At 42.8% G+C, this 5924-nt stretch overlaps 1 pseudogene; it reads right to left on the bottom strand.

Annotated features, from left to right (window-relative positions):
* On the bottom strand, positions 3259–4527 carry LOC100514397 (annotated as a pseudogene).

A 5924-nucleotide genomic window follows, 5' to 3' on the forward strand; every position in this document is an offset into this window, starting at 1 on the left:
ATTATCCACACCGATATTAACAAAGCCTTCTATTTAAAAATTATGGGGAGAAGTAATTTTAAAAGAGGCAGTACATGAAGATAAGAGCTGAAATAAATACATTATAAAACATAAAGTTGTAGAATGATAAATTGGTTCGAATGTTGAATTTTTGATAAGACTACTAAAATAAACAAACCTCTGACAAATATAATTAAGGTGATATTTTTAATTAGAAATGAGAAAGGAGATAGGACAAAATAGAGAAAGCAGATTTTTTTTCCTCCAAATCCAAAGAGAATGTTATGCACACTTGTAGGCTAATAAACTGAAATCTTCAATAAAATGAATAATTTCTAGAAAGATGTAGATTACTAAAAATGACTCAAGAAATATAAATCTAAGCATAATAATAACCAAGGAGGAAAGTGAAGAAATTATTTGATAACAACCAAAAAATGCAGCTCGTCCCAGTGTTTCCACCAGAACAATTTTCATCCTTTTAAGAAACAGATGATTTCGATGTTGCATAAAACATCGAGTGCAAAAAGAGATAAGAGTACATTTATGTCCATTAGGCAAGCATGATCTTCTTCCTAAAATCTGATAATAATAAAACATACAAAAAGAAAATTATAGGCGCATATCACAAGTGAAGATAGGAAAAGCTTAAATAAAATCCTCATTCTAAAAAGAAACTTGTTTTACTGTAATGCTTTAGAGGGAAGATAAGTTGGGTTGGTTGTTTTGGGGTTTGTTTTTTTGTTTGTTTGTTTTGGTAACACCCTCACTGAGTTTTCTGGGGTTTTTTTTTTTTTTGTCTTTTTTGTCTTTTTTGCCATTTCTTGGGCTGATCCTGTGGCACATGGAGGTTCCCAGGCTAGGGGTCGAATCGGAGCTGTAGCCACTGGCCTACACCAGAGCCATGGCAACGTGGGATCCGAGCCACATCTGCAACCTACACCAAAGCTCACGGCAACGCCGGATCTTTAACCCACTGAGCAAGGCCAGGGATCGAACCTGCAACCTCATGGTTCCTAGTCGGATTCGTTAACCACTGAGCCACGACAGGAACTCCCTGAGATATAATTCTTATGCCATAAAAAATATTCAACATTTTACAAATGTGTGCATTATCTTCGCACAGGGGCCAGACTAATCTTCTCTATATTGTTCCAGTTTTAGAACATGTGCTGCCAAAGAGAGCACAAGGAGTGATAACTTTATAAGTTGAAAGAAATTACAAATGATGGTCAGTTTGCGCATTATAGAAAGAAATAACCATTGGACAAAACTAGTATAACTAAAATCAAAGGGAAAATAGCACCTGGAGAAAACATTCACAGCAAATATAAGAAAGGGTTCATTTCTATGTTATGTCAAGAGCTTATGCATGTTGATACCAAAACATTAAGTCCCCAATATATAAACTAGCAAAAAACTGGAAAGACAATTCATAAAAACAGAGATGCTACCAGTCAACAAGCATCTGGGAAAACAAACAACTTCGCTTGTAACCAAAGAAATGCCCCCCTCAAATAATGTGGTGCTGTCTATACTCACTACACTAGAGAAAAGGTAAAACTATCGAGTATTACAACACGGCACTAAAACCACTCCCTACACAGGCTGTAGGTAGCCCTACTGCCACATCACCTCTTGGCTATACCTGTCAGGAACTGTCCTAAAAGTCCAAAATGTCCCTTTATCCTAAGGATCTTTTAAAGAATAAAAATTCGAGCTACATGAGACTTTCATTACAATGTCACTGTAACAACCTAAACACACACACACATACATACACGCATAAAAGGCTCCCTAAACCCAATAACAGGAGGATTATTAATGAAGGGTTATAAGTCACTGGTTAGAACAATAATAAAAACTACAGTGTATCAAGTACCCTCCAATACATAACTTCCTTCAGTCCCCAACAGCCCCAGGAGTTGGAAAGGAGTAACTAACTGAGACTCAGAGAAATTAAGTGACGTGCACAAAATCACACAAGTGGCCCTCAAACACCTGCTACCAAATTCCAGGCTCTCTCAATAGAAAAGTGGGTCATCGAACATCAGTTCTGAGCTTCAGCTTCCTCATCCAGCAAACGGGGCCAATAAGAATATCCAAAGAGTGGTTGGGGGAGTTCCCGTCGTGGCGCAGTGGTTAACGAATCCGACTAGGAACCATGAGGTTGCGGGTTCGGTCCCTGCCCTTGCTCAGTGGGTTAACGATCCGGCGTTGCCGTGAGCTGTGATGTAGGTTGCAGACGAGGCTCGGATCTGGCGTTGCTGTGGCTCTGGCATAGGCTGGTGGCTACAGCTCCAATTGGACCCCTAGCCTGGGAACCTCTATATGCCGCGGGAACGGCCCAAGAAATAGCAAAAAAAAAAAAAAAAGAATATCCAAAGAGTGGTTAAGAGAATCAAAGGAAGCCCTGCAATGGCTGTGAACACCTAGCCTGGGGTGTGGGGCACAGCAGCACTCAGTAAATTTTAAGAATCGTGATAATACAAAGTGGTATTAACGCAAGACGACTACAGCAATGTCCACAGGTCTGCAAACGAGGAGAATCCCCAAAGAGTGAGGAGTAAGGCTAATGGCTGCCACGCATAGCAAGGCGAAAGCAAAAACATCGCTTTTCTTTTTGGAATGATTTTGGTTTTAGTATAATAAGTAGAAATTTGGAGGGAAACAAATGTAGAATATACAAAAATGTCCTAAAAGGAACTGGCATCTTCGAGGGAGCCTCAAACTAAATCTGGGATCACTGCCTCTAGGACGCCGGAAATAATAAGCTCAGGACCCGTGCCCCCTGGAGACAATGTGTGCTGTGAGGAACTGGCCAGAGGATGGCGCTGTTTCCCTTGTCTGAGGGACCAAGGAGGCATTTATTGGCCTCAATAATATATTAGTGTTAGTCTTTCTTTCAGTCTTCCTTATCCTTTTTTTTCCCCCTTAAAAGAGATTCAGAAGCATCTCAAGCAAATCTCCAGGTAGTTGGGAAATAGATTCAAATCCACTCTCAATGAACAGCAACATTCCAGAGGAGGGATGCTTTGCAGTAAGGAAGTTCATGGGAAAGACCAAGGAGAATGTGGTTACCTCCCCCTTTGGTCATGTGACTTAATCTACCATTAATCTACCATTAAGTGTGCTTGGAAAGATCTGGCCACTGTTAGACCCCGGGATTTTTGGTGTCATTGCTTTGTTTTGTTTTTGAAACCTTAAATCCCACAAACATTTTTATTATAAAGATGAACCCTGATAGTTGTGGTGGGCTTATCGGCAAGATTTCTGATAGCAAGCATGGGCACCAAGACCTCCAAACTATCTGGATTCACAGCAACGAGGATCAGCTACCAGGAGTCATACAGGATGGGGATGTCTTTGATCTCCTCCTTGGAAGCCTCGTCCATGTTATTTCTGGTAATAGGCCACCAAGGCTTCGGAGATGGACTGGCAGGTTGCGTAAATCTGGGCCACGTGACCGCCACCCTTCACTCAGTCGAGGATGTGCACACCAGCAAACCACTCCTTGCCCAGAAGCAGAAAAGGTTCCAGAAGCTTGTACTGCAGCCTGTGTGGTTTGATCATCTCCGGGGGCCACCCTTTCACTTGGATGAGGCCATTACCTCGTGTGCAGTGCCCCACGGCTGTGGATGTCTTTTTGCGTCCAAAGACCTGCACCAACGGTGGAGGGCCCTTGGACAGCATGGCTGCAGGCTAGACAGTAGTTCCAGCTCCTGGGGGTTTTCATCTATAAACTGGAAACAATTCAAACCACCTTAGAGACAGGCTTCAGAGTAATGATGGGAAAAGCTAGAGGGCTACCTCAGCTTTTCCTCCCAAGAGTCAGTGAGGCCTGAAAATCTCCACCCACTCCTAAGGCCCAGGTAGAAAGTCACTCCCCTCTCAGTGCCTGCTTCCTGACAGGCCTGTGAAAGGCAAGGAAGAATCGGTGTGGCTGAGGCATAGAAATGAGGTCGATCCAGGCTGTGGTCTTGCGCTTGAATCGTGAGCAATTGCCTACATGAGTCAGAACTTATGCAGTTGGTATATGAGCTCCAATGAAGGAAGTGACATGTGCAGCAAAGGATATAAATTCAGAAGAGAAATGTCAGGAGATGACACAGAACCCAGCACGACCAGAGGCTGAATCACACTGAGCTCAGACTCAGGTCCAAATAGGCACCTCAAACTGAAAATGTCAAACACCCAGCTCCAAGCCTCTGTCCTCACCTGCTCCACACACAGCCTTCCCGTCTCAGGTAACAGCAACGCCATCCTTCCAAGCCCTCAGTCGGAGCCTGCTTAACTGCTCCCTCTCTCTCATATCTCATATCTCACATCCAATCCCATGGGCTCTGTCTTCAAGATAAACCCCCAAACCTCCTTCTCATCACCCCCGCTACACCCCCGGCCCCGGTTCAAACCATCGTCATCTTCTGCTAGTCTTCTTGTGGGAGCCTCTTAACTGGTCTCTCCACTTCCACCTTTGCCCACCATTCACCTTCTTCCCAACATAGCAGTCAGAGGGATCCTCTTAAAATCAAAGTAGGATGACACCTTAAAAGAACAAACCCATAAAAGAACTGATAAACTGGTTTGCATCAAAATTAAAACTTCTGTTCAGAGGACATTTTTAAAGAATAATAATAATGGGGAGGGAACAGGAGGGGGGGTGGGAGGAGAAGCAGCAGCAAGCCACACACCAGGAGAAAATATTTGCGAAGCACATATCTGACAAAGAACTTGTACCCAGAACATATAAAGAACTCTCACAATTCAAAAAGAGGAAAATAATCCAATTTTAAAAACTGGGCAAACAATCTGAACAGACACTTCACCAAAAATAAGATATGCGGATGGCAAATAAGCACATGAATAAATGCTCAACATGAATAGCCATTAGGAAAATGCAAATTAAAACCACGGTGAGCTACCACTACCCAGGAGTTTCCATCATGGAGTAGCAGAAATGAGTCCAACTAGGAACCATGGGGTTGCAGATTCGATCCCTGGCCTTAATCAGTGGGTTAAGGATCCACCGTTGCCGTGAGCTGTGGTGTAGGTCACAGACACAGCTCAGATCTGATGTTGCTATGGCTGTGGCATTGGCCAGCAGCTGTAGCTCCAATTCAACCCCTAGCCTGGGAACTTCCATATGCTGCACGTGCAGCCCTAAAAAGCAAAAAAAAAAAAAAAAAAAAAATCCACCCACCCTATGATCCAGCCATTCCACTTGTATGTATTTACCCCAGAGAATAGGAAGCATATGCCCATATAAAGACTTATACAGGAATGTCCGCAGCAGCTTCATTTTTAATAGCCAAAAGCTAGAAACAACCCAAACATCCAGAGTACTGGAAAACAAATTATGATAAAACCATACAAAAGAATACTACTCAGGAATGAAAAGATATGAGCTACTGATACAACACTGATGAATCTCAAAACAATTACACTGTGGGAAAGAGACCAGACAAAATAAGCATACATACTGCATGATTCCATTCATATAAAATTCTAGGGGAAAAAAGCTATTCTATAATGACGGAAAGCAGAATGGTGACTACCTGGGGATAAGTGACAGAGAAAAGGGAGGATAAGAGCAAAAGAGAAAGATCAGAAAGAAGTAAGAGGAAATTTGGAGGCGTGCTGGATGTGACTACTCTCTTGTGATGATAGCTTCACAGATATAAATTTAACAAATTTCCACAGCCATCAAAACTAAAAATAGGAAACTGGCCTACATCAAAAATTTAAAACATCTGTGCATCAAAGAACCCTGTCAGGAGTTCCTGCTATGGGGCAGAGGGTTAAAGATCCAGTGTTGTTTCTGCGGCAGCAAGGGTTCAATCTCTGGCCCAGGGCAGTAGGTCAAGGATTCGGCATTGCTCCAGGGTGGTATAGGTCGCAGCTCTGGCTCAGATTCAGTCCCTGGC

The sequence above is a fragment of the Sus scrofa genome, chromosome 3, assembly GCF_000003025.6.
Source record: "Sus scrofa isolate TJ Tabasco breed Duroc chromosome 3, Sscrofa11.1, whole genome shotgun sequence".
Classification (NCBI taxonomy): Eukaryota; Metazoa; Chordata; class Mammalia; order Artiodactyla; family Suidae; genus Sus; species Sus scrofa.